The 17,217-nt window shown below is 43.9% G+C and overlaps 1 long non-coding RNA gene across 3 annotated transcripts in view; it reads left to right on the top strand.

Moving 5' to 3' along the window:
• Positions 1–13,101: 13,101 nt before the first annotated feature.
• The window catches only part of LOC146007040 (uncharacterized), a 143,261-nt gene continuing 139,145 nt past the window's right edge, over positions 13,102–17,217 (top strand). For all 3 annotated transcript variants that reach the window (XR_014444210.1, XR_014444209.1, XR_014444208.1), the window contains exon 1: positions 13,102–13,241. This is a non-coding gene — a long non-coding RNA (uncharacterized LOC146007040). The remainder of the gene's footprint in view (positions 13,242–17,217) is intronic.

The raw sequence follows: 17,217 nt of genomic DNA on the forward strand, positions 1-17,217 counted from the left end.
TACACTGTCCCTAGTGCTGCTGCTGCTGGCGGGGGGAGGGAGGGGGGAGGCAGCGCTGCGGCGCATAGCAGAGGGAGGAGAGCGGCTGCCGGGTGCCGGGTAAGCACATAGTGCTGCCGGGTGGGAGGGAGGGGGTGTCCGCGGATCGGTGGTGATCGGTGCTGTACTTAACAGCACCGATCACCACCGTTTTCTGTGTTACCGAGCGGCATAGCCGCCGGTAACACAGAAATAGCTGTGATTGGCTGTTCACATTTGAACAGCCAATCACAGCGATCGCCGACCGGGGGGGGGCATCCCTGCCCCCCCCGGGCGGCGAGGGGGGATGTCTGCTGTCAGGGACAGCAGACATCTCCAAACTGTCACCGCGTCTATAGACGCGGTGACAGTTTAAATCCATGACGTACATTTATGCCATGTGTCGGGAAGTACTTCCCGACCATGACGTAAATGTACGTCAAATGTCGGGAAGGGGTTAACAGTAGTTGCTGTAACCACCCCACCGGCAATGAGTTCCAGAATTTGACCGCTCTAATGGTGAAGAATCCTCTTCTTAATTCAGTACAGAATTTATTTTCCTTGAGCCTCAGTACATGCCCGCGTGTCCTAAGTATGGGCCTGCTAGTGAACAAATCATCTTCCAGTTCCATATGATTCCCAATCATGTATGAACATACTAATGATATAACCTCTCAACCTCTGTTTCTCCAGTGAAAACATATTCAGCAGCCTGGTTAACCTATATTTGTATTGTAGTGATTCAAGACCTGTTACTAGCTTAGTCGCCCTTTTCTGTACCTGTTCCAATTCATTTATGTCCTTCCTAAGGTGCGGTGCCCAGAACTGAACACAATACTCCAAGTGTGGAGTCCAGCTGAGCGATTTTGTGCTTCAAGGCGAATTTTTGACTAAAACGGTGAATCACCCTATTCAATGACCAGATGGCGAATACATTTCAAGGTTTTTTTCGCCATGATTCACCGAGTAGCAATCGCTATCTTTTTATGGTGAAGTGGAATGTGAACTTTTAAAATAAATTGTTTTGTTTTTTACATTTGGTGTCAAAAAATCAGGAATTTTATTCTGAGGAGGGGCATGCTATTTTTATTAATGTGCTGTAAGCACATGAATATATATTTAATTAAAAAAAAAATATATATTTTTTTTATTTTTTACACAGACCAGCCAGCAGGGGGCCGGAGCCGAGCCGCTTATTAGATATTCATATATTCACTGCACCCGATCATTATATATGCATGATCGGGTGTAGTGAATATACCCGTTCCCCTGCTGGCACTCCCGGGGCCACCTCCCCCCCACAAACGTTCTGGGGCAGGCAGGGAGACTTCCATCTGCCTGCCTGCCGCCGTCCTCGGGCTCCCTGCGGCATCGCCGCAGGAGTTAAAATTCACCAGTCAGGGGCAGCGAGCCCCTGACTCGTTGAATACTGGAGCCGGCGAGGCTCCGGAACGCAGCGAGCAGTGGCGAATGTGCAGCAAATCCTAAACAGGATTCGCTGCACATCGCCCAAATGCTCATTGAATACTGCCCATAGTGTGGGCCGGTATAAGGTTAGTGTTTAAATGGCACCATGGCCTAATAATCGGAAAAGCTATTGCACTATTTTGTATGTTTGTGGTGTATTGGGTTCACACCAATAAGGCTGTCTAATTTTGTACCTTGTAGAGATATGTGTTACTGTATATTGTTGAACACTATTTTACCTGGTGTTTTCTGCCATGTCTGCTGAGTATATTTTTTTCCCAACTTCTTTCACCCTGTCTGTATGTTGTATGTGTTGGTGATGTGGTTATTGGTGGCAATATTAGTTGCATACAGTAAGTAATGCGAAGGGCAGCTCAGCGATGCCAAGGTATAGCAAGCGTTTGGCGGTGCGATGTTTTCGCCGATTGTTGTTGCGCATACACACTGTTCATGTTAAAATGAACAATAAAGTTAACCCCTTCCCGACGCAGCATGTTTTTGCCTTCCTGACAGAGGCCTTTTTTTCAAATCTGACATGTATCACTTAAGTGGGGATAACTTTTTTTTGCTTTTACTTATCCCAGTGATTTTGAGATTGTTTTCCCGTGACACATTGTACTTTAAATTAGTGGTAAATTTTGGTCGATACAGTTTTTTTTTTTGTGAAAAATACCAAAATGTCGTAAAAAAATTGAACATTTTGCTATTTGCAAAATGTAAAATTTTCTGCTTGTGAGACAAATAATCATACCACTCAAAATAGTTAATAACTAACATAGACCATATCTAAACTGTATTTTTAAATCATTATTTCAACCTCCTTTAATTTTTTTTGGACACTAGGGGGCAGCAGAGTCTAAATTTTACACATCACACATTAAAACGCTGTTTTTGGCTGTTCACGTTTGAACAGCCAATCGCAGCGATCGCCCATGACGGGGGGCATCGCTGCCCCCCCTGGGCAATGAGGGAGGATGTCTGCTGTCAGGGACAGCAGACATCGTCCCTCTGTCACCGCGTCTGTAGACACGGTGGCACTTTGAAGTCATGACGTACATTTACGTCATGTGTCGGGAAGTACATCCCGGCCATGACGTACATGTACGTCAAATGTCGGGAAGGGGTTAATACCAAATAACAATCTTACCATCCAATGACAGTACATGATTGTTTGTGATGCGCCATTGCTAACATGGTGAGCTACCAGCGTGCTGCGCCTTTCACCACAGCAGAGCTGAGGGCCCTGGTCTCTGTAATGGAGACCAGGCTAGGGCGTGCGGGGCCCTTTATTACCAATGCGCAAAAGCGGCGGGCTTACCTTGCTGCCCGCCGAATAATATTCGCGTGGACCCAGGTGCAGAGGTCCATCGCGCAATTGGAACGCAGGTGGTCGGATCTGCACCGACGGCAGCCTGAGCTTCTGCAGTGTCTAAGGCTGCAGATAGCAAGATGTGAGTTTTTATGCAAATATTACATATTTACCAGTGAATGATTTAAGTATATTATTTATGTAAATGTGGGTAAATGGCTGTTAATGATTTGAAAATGGCTTCACTATATATGTTTTACTTCCTCTTTGACATGCTGTCATGTGGGTATAATATGTCATTGTTTTTGGTGAATGATGAATCAAAAAATAATGTGCCTTAATTGACACTCTGCATTTTTTTTATTTTACCAGCACGTGAACGAGCAAGACAGGCCCGTGAGGAGGCCAAGGAGGAGCAGGGCCGGGAGGAGGTGGCGGAGGAGGAGGTGGCAGAGGAGGAGGTGGCGGAGGCGGAGGTGGCAGAGGAGGAGGTGGCAGAGGAAGTGGTGTTGGCGGAGGAGGAAGTGGTGTCTGAGGAGGTGGCGGAGGAAGTGGTGTTGGCGGAGGAGGAGGTGGCAGAGGAGGTCGCGGAGGAAGTGGTGTCGAAGGAGGAGGCCTGTGAGGTGGGGCAGGTGGCTGAAAGTGGTAGGTATACATAATGCATCATTAATAATTTTGTGGCCTACTATTTGTTATGTAGCACTGCTGAATCTATTGTGTTTTACAATAGTATAAAGTAATAAAACAAAGTGGGTAACAACAGACACACTTAGGGGTTAGATAGGGTGACCAAGTCATCCCTTTAATCCGGGACACATCTTAATGACACAGGTTCTGGGGATGGCTTTCAGCTCAATTTTAACTGCCACAGAACCTGTGTAGTTAATCTGTATCCTTGATTAAAGGGATGACTTGGTCACCTTAGGGTTACAGGCCCCTGCTGCAAGCGTACAATCTGTAGCCTCATATAGGTGATTAGAGTTAATAGTTGATTTATATTTCTAAACTTTATTAAGTATGGCATAAATGGAGTATGGACAGGCGTGGCTTATAATGGAGTCACAAGTGGTCAGTGCCCCTGGGCCCTCCCCTAGCTATCTGTGGTTGGCATGTCATTTTGAAAACATAATTGTTGGTTGCTTTTGACTTAATAATGTTTTTGTGCATGGGAGTGGGTTAGTGCTGCAGCTTCACCTAACTGGCAATATGACAATGATTAATGGGGCAGAACATCAGCAGCCAAGCCATCCGTGATTGCACAAATGTACTGTGCATTCCTGAGAGTTGACTAAGTCCCATGCCACGTTGCATCAGAGAACAGAGACTGAGAGGTTTTTGATAAGTTGTGATTGGTGGAGCTCATTACATGCTTCTCATGTCCAAGGACAACAGCAGCAGCAGCTTAGTCATGGGTGGTTTGGGATTCAGAGGGAGCACTATGACTGTGAGGTCTCCTACAGAGTAAAGGGTAGAGGGACAAAAACAGGCTTTTCATGTGGTATGTATGCATGTATGTATGTATGTATGTATGTATGTATGTATGTGTGTGTCATATATATCTATATATATCTATATATACATATATATATAAATATCTACATATATACAGATATATATATATATATGTAAACTTTAATGTTGTGGATTTATGTATGACTATGTTAAATGAATTAATGAATAGCCATAGTAATTTTGTACCCCCTTCAACATGCCCACAGATTACCCTAGCCAAGTAGATGAGGGTGTCCGTGGGGCCCTCCTTCGAATGAGGCACCACCTGCAGCTATTGGCAGCGGACCTACAGGACTTGACAGACCTGCTCCTGTAATTTGTTTTAATATTTTATACCCCTTTTTGTTAATAATTTGTTAAAAAAATAAATTGATGTTGACAGTTAGAAGTTGTGTGTGTTTTTTGGACATTAAACAGTATATGTGTAAATTGTTTACAATATTTTTCACTTGCAAAAGGTAAATACTTTATATAGATGTATGTTATTGTAGTGTGCACATACTTGCAATACACAAATACAAATGTACTATAATTGTAGAGCAAATAACATTATCCAAACAACAAAATACACACAGACTGTGTTTATAACTGTTGGTAAGTTTGCTTTAGTATGTGTTAGTAATAATTAGCACATTGTAGAATATTGCATTTGACATGCAATTATGATATAATATGCATACATAAAACCTAGGTAAAGGGGTAACAATGAATGAATAGCACTTCACATGATGTAAGGGTTAATGTAAAGTGGTAGCAATGTGTTTAAGTATCTATTAGGATTTAATTGATTCCAATTACAAACAAACACTTTTTTAATGAGGTTGCCTAATTGCATAAGTGTGTCATGTGACAGATTTATGAGTTCAGATAACAGTCGTGAGTTTTGCGTACATACACCGCATCGGTGCGTACAGGCAGCTTCCCGTCCGTTCTGACGCTGTAAGACCGTGCAGAATTTGTGTGTGGCCACCGCACACGCATGGTTTGGATGTAGTCCGTAAACACACCCTCTTCTTAAAGAGTGAGTCCGTCCGAATGCGGAGGACCTGTGGGCGTTTCTTCTTACGATGTCCGCACAGCGTGGCATGCGGTCCGCTCCGAAAGATTTCGGAACGGACCGCACCAACCAGAATAACCTCCTATGTCTCTTCCAATATCATTGATGAATGTATTAAACAAGGTGGGTCCCAATATTGAACCTTGCAGGACTCCACTTTGGACCTTACCCCAGCTGGAATGTATGCCACTACTACCTCTCTCTGTCCCTGATTGTGCAACCAGTTATTAATCCAATTACAAATGTTATCTCCTAATTCTAAATTACCTAGTTTCATTAATAACCTTTTATGAGGCACCGTGTCAAAAGCTTTAGCGATATCAAGCAGTATTACATCAACATATTTCCCTAAGTCCAGCCCCCTACTGACTGCCTCAAAGAAGCTAATTAAATAAGACTGACATGATCTATTTTTGATGAACCCATGCTGAGCCTTACTTATCACTTTCTCCTTTTCTAAGAAATTTTGGATACTATATTTTATTATTCCTTCTAATATTTTCCCCACATTGGATGTAAGGCTGACCGGCCCATAATTTTCAGGGAGAGTTTTGCTACCTTTCTTCCGTATTGGTACTACGTTTGCTAGGCGCCAGTCCGTTGCTACCATCCCAGAGTTTATTGATTCCTCGAATATCAGATGTAATGGTAGTACTGTGACAGAGCTCAATTCTTTTAGTATCCTAGGATGTATTTCGTCTGTGCCAGGAGATTTGTTACTATTTAGGTTCCGTAATCTATTTTTGACCATTTCCTCACTCAAACACACAGTTTGGGAGCCATCAAAAGCAGAGCATTTAGGCCCTTATTCTGATCGATGCGGATATTCCCGCTTGCGTACGGGCCGCCGATGTTTATCTACTGCGCATGTGCAGAGGTCACTCTGCGCATGTGCAGGCGAATTCGCCGCAAGGATTCTCTATACGCCGCACAGGGGGCGTAGAGGGGCGTGAGGGGCTACTTATCCTCATTACCCTATGCATACGCCCCGCGTTTCATGGGCGTTCCCATGCAAACGCGGGGCGTATGCATGGTAATGAGGCCGTGACGCGTGGGTACGGGGCGGGCATCTGACATCGCCGGATGTCAGCTGCCCGCCCCCATACAAGATTTCACACGGACAAGTGTCCGTGTGGTCTTGTGTTGCGGGACCTGGTGGAGCGTGCGGCCCTGCATTCGATGTTCGGCGACCATCGAATGCAGGGGCTGCTCCCACCATGGAGGAGGCGTATCCCCGTCCAATTTCATGCGGATCGCCACATATCCGCGTACGGACGGCAGGTGGCGATCCGTATGGAAGGCGGGGATTCGCCTGCACGGTTGCGGCCGCATATTCTGATCGGGCCGCACCGATCAGAATAAGGGCCTTAATCTGTGGGAGATCTTCTGAAGATTCTTCCCTTGTAAATACCGAAGCAAAAAATATATTGAATAATTCCGCTTTCTCCTTTCCTTCTATTACCAAGGTACCCTGCTTATTTTTTAGCGGGCCAATATTTTCCTTCCTTTACCTTTTCCCATTTATATCACTGTAGAATTAGATTTGCTATCTGTCGCTATTTTACGTTCAGTCTCTAATTTAGCTATCTTGATTGTATTTTTACATTTCTTATTACATTCTTTATATGCAGCAAATGATTTTGGGTATCCTGTTTAAATGTTTTGAATGCCATCCTTTTTTTAGCTATTTCAAATGTGACTTTGCTGTTAAACCACATAGGTTTCCTTTTGACATTTGTTCTTTTATTTACCCTAGGAATAAATTTATCAGTGCCCTCCAGCAGTATTTTTTAAAATTTTTGCAACCTTTTAGTAGTATCCATACCTCTAAATAATTCCTTCCAGTTTATATACTTTAAGGACTCCTCAAACTTACCAAAGTTTGCTTTTCTGAAATTTAAGGACCTAGTTGCTCCAATATAATTATCTTTGTTAAAATCTAAATAAAATGTGATCATATTGTTATCACTGTTCCCCAATGTCTCCCTTATGGTTATGTTAGTAACAATGTCCCCGATGTTGCTTATCAAGAGATCCAGGATATTGTTATTTCTGGTTGGACTTTCAATAAATTATAGTGGTCATTTAGGGCATCCAATAAAACATTTCCCTTAGCGGCACTAGTTGACCTATCCTTCCAATTTATTTCTGGGTAGTTAAAGTCAACCATAATTATAATGTCCCCTAAGCTGGCCGCTTTTCTCACGTGTAGCAAGAGGTCTTTTTCCTCCTCCTTATTTATGTTGGGTGGTTTATAACATGTTCCTACTATTAGTTTTTTAGCCCCTTTAATATAACCTGTGATTTCTACCCATACCGATTCTACCGACTCCATTGTGCTCTTGTTTATGTCTTACCTTATGTATGGTTTTAAGGATGGTTTAACATATAAATAAACCCCACCTCCCCTTCTACCTAATCTGTTTTTTTTCTAAAAAGTCTATACCCTTCTATGTTAGCCTCTCACTCATGTGATTCATCCCACCCATTCCATTCATTCAGTAATACCTAGTTCCCCAATTTTACCCGTTAACCTCCTAGCATTCAGATAAAGGCATTTCAGATCTCATTTTTCCTTTGCCCTTGTCATGTTACCTGTTACAGTTGCAGAAGGTTCCTGAAACGATTATTTAGTATCATGGACAGTAATTGTACTTGGCTGTGTGTCTCTCATACACTTTTCGTATACCTTGTTCCCTTTTTCCTCCCTTTCCCTTGCTTTCTCCACAATGTAGCTGTCTTTGCCCTCTATTCTACACTCATTTATTGGTTTAAGGTTTCTTACTATACCCTACCCCACCCGCCTAATTTAATATCTCCTCAAGCCTTCCCACCATTCTACCCCCGAGCACCCCTGTCCCCTCCTTGCTCAGGTGCAATCCGTCGTGGCAAAAGAGGTGGCGCTTGACCGAGAAGTCCACCAAGTTTTCTAGGAACTCAAATCCCTCCCTCCTGCACCAGTCTTTGAGCCACTCGTTAACCTCCCTAATCTCCCTCTGTCTCCCTGGGCTAGCTCGTGGCACAGGCAATATTTCTGAGATTATTACCTTAGATGTCCTCGCCTTAAGTTTATTGCCTAGATCCCTAAAGACTTTTTTGAGGGCATCCCATCTACCACTGACTTTGTCATTGATGCCAACATGCAACAAGACCGCTGGGTCTTCTCCAGCCCCTCCCAATAATCTGTCCACGATATGATGTACTCGAGCATCCGGGAGACAACAGACTGTACGCCTATCACGGTCCCGATAACAGATTGCCCTATCAACTTTCCTAATAATTGAAACCCCTACCACTACCATCTGCCTTGGGCCCTTTCTCTCTGAATTACCCTCCCTGCCAGAGGGGGTATTCCTCTGGTTGCTAGAGGAATCCTTCCTTGCCAGCTCCTCACTCTCAACCATAGTTTCTGCATCCATTTGGGCATATCTACTAGGGTTTGGTAGTTCAGAGCTTGCCTGTCACCTACTGTCAGTTGATTGAGCAACTTCCATTTTGAGTATGTCCTTGTGTTTGGTATGCAGTCGAACAGTATGTGGTGGGACATTTATTGAATATTTACTCCTGGTAAGTTAGCTTTTAATAAAATTTCATTTATTTATAAGTGTCACCATAACAAATATAAAAGGATATATGTGTGCTAGATCCTGTGTGTCGCACTAACCTGCTCAGTAGTTTGTCCTATATGTGTAGTCTAGTCTGTCATCTAAGTAATGAAAACCTTACAAGCTCTTTTTGCACATTTAAAGATAAACTGTTGTGTTATACCAATAAGATTAGGCTAACATCCAGCTGTAGAATTAAATTAGTGATACCAGAGAGCAAGAGGAAGCCAAATTGCTGCTCTTATATTCATGGGTGATCTGTTTTGCATTCTATAATCTCAAGTACATGCAGGAACTTGCAGTGCTGAACCTTGCACACTATAATATGACATATACAGGTACATATATATATATATATATATATATATATATTTATATATATATATATAATGTAGGTGGTTTGGGGAATAACATGCTGCATACTTTCTGTACATTCAGAGGTGGGTTCAATGTAATCTAGCATTTAAGGGGAAATGCTGTAGTTTAATACATATAGGCCCTGATTGTAATTGACTCTGTAAACTGTGAAGCTTACCGAGTCCTTATGTTGACGCCCTGGTAAATCTCCGCTTCTCCACCACCGTTTCCCCTCACAACCATGCAAAGGGATGTGTCACAAAGACACATCCACTCGCATGTGCCAGCTGCTGGAGAAATCATTTAATGGTCACCGACCATCGGATGATTTCTCCAGGGCTTGCACATATAAGTCAGTGGAGACTGACTTATATTTGTGGGCTTCCCAGCAAAGATTGGGCAGGCAGCTGTCATGTGACGTAACCCGCCCAGCCCCAGAACACCTCGTCTCGCTCACATTCCTATGGGACACCCATGAAACGCTGGGCATTCCCATGGGTGACACCCGTCCCGGCCGCCTCACGCCCCCAGGCTGCACTGCTCCGTGGTGTGACCGGCTCGGCGACTATGCAAGTCACCATAGCCATTCACACAGGGACCCTGCACATGTGCATAAACTATTATGGCCATGCACAGTAAATACAACATCAGTCCTCCATGCAAATGTGTGTGTGTGTGTGTGGGGGGTAGCAATCTGAATGACCACATCATTCTTACATCTGTTTTTATCTGACTTATGTATTCTAGTCTGAGAACCAATGATCTACAGCAGTGGTCGCCAACCCGTCGCTCGCGAGCTACCGGTAGCTCGCGGCAGCGATTCGGGTGGCTCGACCACTGCTGCCCACCTGCCCATCTCTCCCTCCCTCCCTCAATTCCCGGCACTAGTTCCAAGGGGAGGAGAGCGCATTGCACGTCTCTCCTTCCCCTCAGTGTGTATCCCTGTGACTGGGTCCCCATCAGCCAATCACAGCTCGCGGGCCGGCAGCCAATCAGGAGCCGGCGCGCAAGCTTTGATTTGCTGACGGCCCAGACCCAGTCACAGAGAAGTCACAACTAGTGAGAGATGCGCAATGTGTGCCTAAGAAGGGGAGACGCAGTGGCGAGACCCACGTGTGTGACCCAGAATGGGGCGGACAGGGAGCCAGGTGATGAGAGGGCGCCCGAGAAGAGATGCGTATCTACACACCGGGTGCTCCGGCGGTGACTGACAGGAGGACGGCGGCTGGTCAAAGGAGGACGCCACAACGGGAGAGAGTGACGGGCCGGAGCCTGCATCTGTGGCAGTTCTGAGGTACCATCCCCTAGTCATCCCATCCACCCCTTACCCACCAATGCTTACCAATCACCGACTCCAAGCACTTAGAGGTGCCTCACCTGAAACCCCAGCAGGGCTCATAGAGACACTGTGTATGGCACTATTGTGGGCATATCTGGCACTATTGTGGGCATTGCTGGCACTGTGGGGGCATACCCGGCACTGTGGGGGTATACCTGTCACTGTGGGGGCATACTTGTTCCTTGCACTGTGGGGGCATTGCAGGACTGTGGGGGCATTGCGGGCACTGTGGGGCCACTGCTGGGCATTGCAGTCACTGTGGGGGCATTGCTGGCACTGTAGGGGCATACTTGTTTCTGGCACTGTAGGGGCATACCCAGCACTGTGTGGGCATACCTGTTTCTGGCACTGTGGTGGCATACCTGGCACCGTGGCGGTATTCCTGTTTCTGGCTCTGTGGGGGCATACCTGACACCGTGGGAGCATATGTGTATCTGGCACTATTGGGGGCATATGTGTTTATGGCACAATTGGGGGCATATGTTTATCACACCACCATTTTCATTGGACGCACCCCATGTGGCTACACCCATTTTTTGGCATGCGCACACAGTACAGTATGTGGCATAATGTGTCAGGGGCATTACAGTGTGTGTGGTATAATGTGTAAAGGGCATTATTTGGTTATTAGGCAGATTTTTTTCCTTTCAAATTTAGTAGCTCTTCGAGTTTTCTATTTTGCTGCGAGTAGCTTGCACCCTCAAAAAGGTTGGAGAACACTGATCTACAGAGTACAATGTGGATTTTAAAAGCGATTTTTGGGGCTGAACCAGTAAGACTGCAGTCTACCGTGGCATGATTTCCAGATATCATGAATTTTTAGTGATGTAGTAGACTGCATTCAGGGCCACTGAGAGCTTTGCAGGGTCCTGGTACTGTGAGGGGCCTTGGTCAACTCAGGGAGGTTTGGCCAGCCCCCCTCCCCCCTTCCATGCAGAAATGTAAACACATCAAGGGAAATTTACTAAAACATATGAATATGGACGATATGGATACAAATGCATATGAGGAGCATCGGCCGTATTTTATGGAAAATACTATTTAACGGAAATAGGGCAGATTTACTAGTCTCCTGTATTTATAGGAACCATATTTCCCAATGTTGTAGGTGGTCGTATGCATTACGTATTCGTATTTGGCGGTTGTATATACGACTGCCAAATACAAATACAAATTGGCAGCCTGCACAGAACCTGGCACAGGTTCTCCCCCCTATAGCTAGAACCAGCCCTGGGCTTAAAGAGCCGGTCCTGGGGAGTATGGACCCTGCCCCAGTATAGGGATCCCCCCTCCAGAATTAAAGCTGTCCCTGGTGCCCCAGGGCGGTGGGCACCGGGCTAATGACTTTTGTGTCAAAAATAGATTAAAATGATTATGCTTTGTTGTGGAGCTACACGGCCCAGCAAGCCTACACTGCATGCAGGGAATTGATGAATCACACGTCCCACTATGTGGGGCATTAAAGGGCCCACTGGGTCGTGTAGTTCTACAACAATGCAAATACTTAAATAAAACACGGACACACTAGTACAGTAAAAGTAGGAACTGGACCAAATTGACATAATTTTTTTATGTGTCAATACTTACTTCCTAAATATTCTTTTATAATAACGTCAGAAACAACTATCCTATTTCATGCCCAAAGGTTAAACTTCACATATATATGGAAGGTACTGTTAATACACATGAAGGGGTAAATTTACTAAGATGGGAGTTCTATTGAAGATGGATTAATAGAACTCCCATCTTAGTAAATATAGACTGGAAAGACTCCAATTGAACAAGACAATCTTTAAGGCCCACAACATTATACTGTATTGTTTAAATCCATAGTTTTGGATTATGTTTCCATTCTCTAGTCTAGAACATGTTATGTTGCTCATATTTTTCCTGGTGTTAAAATGGAACAATTTTGTTGAGAGCAGATAGAGTTAATGTTTTACTATAAAATGTGTGTAACATTCTCTGCCTGTATTCGGTGCCCGGCTAATTTTGTTGCTTGTGCAGTTGTAATTGGCTCCCTTATGTGCAAACTGGAGAATTGATCATTTTAAATCCGCTCTTCGAGAACGATGGACCCCTGAGCATATACATTTGAATTACTTATTTTATTATGTCTGCTGCTTGTTATGTAAAGTCAATTAAATCTTTATTTGAAACAAGATGATATTAATGTAAATCACTTTACAGCTAATATTGCGGGAATAAAGCTGTACATGGGGGGGAGGGGTAGTCTGACAGCATTTAAGCGAGAGGGGGGCAGTCATATGCTAATCTGTGAATCAATGTTTATAAGAATAGCTATTTCTGCTTCAGAGTGAGATGGATTAAACTAAAACATTTTAAGAGCATTTCGGTTTCTAGATTGTAGGGGGCGCTGTTCTGCCAATAACTCATTTGTTGGCCTGAAAATGTCCACCCTGCTGATCTTGGCATTTGGAAACCTACTTGAAAGAACCACAGACTTTGACTACTGCTGCGTATGGCTGGTGCTTGCTATCTTGTTTTTTTCTTTCTTTATCCTGGTGTAGCTGTCTTACGGCCTTTTATTTGTGAGTTCTAGCAGTTCTATGCAAGGTAAGCTGTATTAGACTTGCATATCAACAAATGTTTGTAAGCATTGAAGGTGCACATACATGCTGTGATTATTGCATGGGTTTTGGGCCTGATCACATTGCACGCAAATCGTATGCAATTTGCGTGCAATGCGATCGGAACCTAGTTTAAAAAAGTATGTGCAGCATATAGTTTTCGATTTGTGCGATGCGATGTGCGCGGGAGTGCACATCGCATCGCACATGCAATGGGCACCTTAACACTTTTATCATACCTCCCAACAATTGCCCTCACCTGTGGTAAAACATCTTATCAATCAATTAACCTGTTCAGCACAGGTGATGGCAATCACAAATTAATAATTTTCAGGGTGCAGGGTACATCTCCGGCATCTGAGGGGGGGGGGGGGGGTGTTGCTGCAGTGGGTGCCGCTGCCTTTTTTTGTTAATATGATGCAGGGGGAGCAGGGGGTCCTACCGACAGCTCGGGCCCCGTAGCAGCTGCACACCCTGCACCCACGGTAGTTACGCCACTGGTTGGACAACTGGTAGGTATGTGAACAGGTGTATAGAAATGTCTGTAATTAATACACATGCTACATTTTCTCTATCATTGCAAGACCAGAGGGATGTTCACAGCCCATATTATTATTTATAATGATGATGATTATTATTAGACCACCATTACTTTACACCAGGTGTCCCTAGTACAAAAGGCTATGGGAGGGATGTTCAAACATCCACAGCCCAGCTCCGCCCCCCTTTGCCGTTCATCGCATCCGTAATTATCGCATATGCTCTAACATATGCGATAATTATGGCAAAGGACAGCTCTTGCGTTAACAGCTGTCCTTTGCGCGGAGTCAGCGGGTCCCATCGGGTCCCGGTGGCTCCCCCCGCTCTCCCTTACCCAGAGTTGCTGCTGCTGCGTCGGGCTCTCCTCCTCCCTGGGGGGGGGGGGGGGGGTGCGCTTAGAGCATCCCAAATGCATTTTTAATTTAGAGATTCTCCCCTTTATTCTGTACTATGCATAACAAAATGGATTCTGATTTTTTTATTCTGGGGCTAACATGTTAAATCAAGCTGAAGAAGTGTAATATGCTTTTATATACTTACATTTAGGGCCAGATGCACCAAGCTTCAAAAAGTGATGTAGTGGAGAGTGATAAACAACCAGCCAATTAGCTCATGACTGTCATTTTAAACCCAGCCTGTAACATGGCATTCAGAGGGTTAATACCCCTCTTATGGAGCACTACAGCAGAAAAGTTTAAAAAACATATGTACTGTATAATCTTAAATAATTAATTAAAACATTTGGATTATGGATGCAAACAACGATAGCATACTCTGAAGCTTATAGTCTTTATTAAAACCTCAGTGTTATTCACTGCTAGTTTTAAACTTCATTTAAACTTTCAGGATGCTCAACAGTAGTTTACTTTTAAGCAATCAAGTTGTCAATTATCCTTAATTAAACTTGGAAAGGTATTGGATCCCATAGCGCTTTTATCAACTACCTTTGTTCTTAATTGAATACTAAATCAATGTATTTTAATTTAATTACTAGGTGATACAATCTCTGTGCACAGTGTCTATACTAGGTGTAAGCAACCTACAGCACTCCAGCTGCTGTGGAACTACACATCCCAGTACGCCCTGCAATAGGTTTAGCATACCACAGCAGGAAAGCTGTGGCAGATCATGCTAGGATGTGGAGCCGTACAGCAGCTGCAGTGCCACAGGTTGGTTACCCCTAATCTAGACCAGACCTGATAAACCTGCATCTATCCAGGTAATGTGAATGTACAAGTCAAAGCATTCCTTCCAGTTATCAGGATTTCCAAGGTGGGTAAAGACCAAGGTAGTAAGGGGGACACGATGACATAATTTACATTATTGTGCAGTCTAGTGGATGAGGTCTGATAACTCACTCAGAAAAAAAAACCTCAGATGAAGCTTACAATCACGTACCCCAAAACAGATAATGTACCTCCCCGCATATACATCTGAAAACTTAAAAGGAGGTGTGGTCTCATTGCAATAGGCATAGTCTCACTGCAATGGGCAAGTCTACCTTTCACTGACACAGTGACCTTTGCGCCATATTATAACACACAGCCTAATGGCCTGACACCATATTATGCCTTACACAGTAATACCCTTTGCACCATATTATGCCACACAGAGTATTGCCCATGACCACATATTATGCCCCACACAGAAATGCCCCTTAAACCATATTCTGCTCCTCATAGTAATGCCAAGGACACCTTATTATCCCCACAGTTATAACCCAGGTACCTTAGGGGTAGATTTATTAAGCTCAGTGAAGAGATAAATTGTCTGGTTTTTATCACCGGCCAATCAGCTCCTACTGTCAATTATTAAACCAAGCCTGTAACTTCACAGGTAGGAGCTGATTGGCTGGTGATAAAACCCAGAAACTTTATCACTTCACCGAGCTTAATAAATCTGCCCCTTAATGTTCCAAACACATTAAAACCCCATAGTATGACTTTTATACTTCCTGGTCATTGTTAGAAGTTTCATGCCACGGCCAACCTGCCTTTTGGCTCCTGCAGTCACTTGAGTCACTGCAGCATCTCTCCTCGTGAATCCTGAGGGATAAGCAGTCCTGGCACTTCTGGGTACCACTTTTTTGCGCATGGCTCTTTGTCTCTTGTAAATGTCCATCCCAGGGGGATGCAAATTTACAGTTCCTTAACTGTGTTCACAAATTATTTTTCTTACAATGTCTATAGGGGGTGGGGATGCATTTTTAACTGTTCTCACTGGGAGTCAAAATGCCTAGAAAAGTCCCTGTTTTTTAACCAAAAGCTGGCGATACCCTCTGCAGCTCCGCCCCGACGGAGGGGTGTTACAGCAACCGAAAATGCAGTAAAAACCCTGATAATGGGGATTTTACGGCATCTTTGTTTTAGAGCTTCCCGCCCACAATCTCTGGACATACTTGCTTGGCACCAAAGACCCCTACCTCCACCCAATCATGAAACATTCATGTTTCATGTTACCTCACCTGTAATAAAAAAAAAGTGTTTAGTATCAAAATAAGAAGTAAGATATGTACATTTCTTTGTAGTACATTATACACTTCTGTATAATGAGCCAACCAGGAAACTGCACAGAGCTAGGAATGAAACCTAGTATAACATGCACCATAGGCGGTGAATTGTGATATGCACATTTATTTATCTTTATCTTTATAGATGTAACAAGAGCACTAGGGGATGTTTTCTCCCATACAATATAACAAAACACCTACAGATGTGCAAAATTGTCCCTCATTATCTCCTCCTGTACCGTACTGTACTGCTCCAACCTACCTCCAGAACAGCCTCTCATTCTTTTCTTCTCATTTTAATCTCCGTAGTACAGTATGTTATCTTGCCTCACATTGCTTAATAAACCCACCCTCTGTGATCTCATTCTCTGCTGTACTAAAATGCCCTTATTATAAAGAACTTGTTTCACAATGTACAGTAAAATACCCATAATATATTTAACCATGTTACATTATATATATTTTATGTATGTTATATATATATATATATATATATCTGAAAAAAGAGGAAGACACAGGGGGCGCCTATGGTGTATTACCGTTTTAATCTTTAAAAAACAGCAGACTTAGTAGTCATAAAATAGCGGGGTATAGTGCCCGTACCAAATAATTTGTCCGCTGTGGACTGAACTACCACATGATTTCATAAAATTATCCCACAGGCAACACGGCTGTACTGTATATATTTGGACTCACGACCAACAAGCACCGCCGGCAATGTCCCGCAAAGTCGTCTCGTGCCCAGACTTCCACCAGCCTGCTCCGTGGGAACTCCGTTCAGCGTCACAGTGGCACAGGAGCAGGCTGGTGGAAGTCTGGGCACGAGACGACTTTGCGGGACATTGCCGGCGGTGCTTGTTGGTCGTGAGTCCAAATATATACAGTACAGCCGTGTTGCCTGTGGGATAATTTT

This window comes from Crinia signifera, chromosome 6 (assembly GCF_055691185.1).
Source record: "Crinia signifera chromosome 6, ASM5569118v1, whole genome shotgun sequence".
Lineage (NCBI taxonomy): Eukaryota > Metazoa > Chordata > Amphibia > Anura > Myobatrachidae > Crinia > Crinia signifera.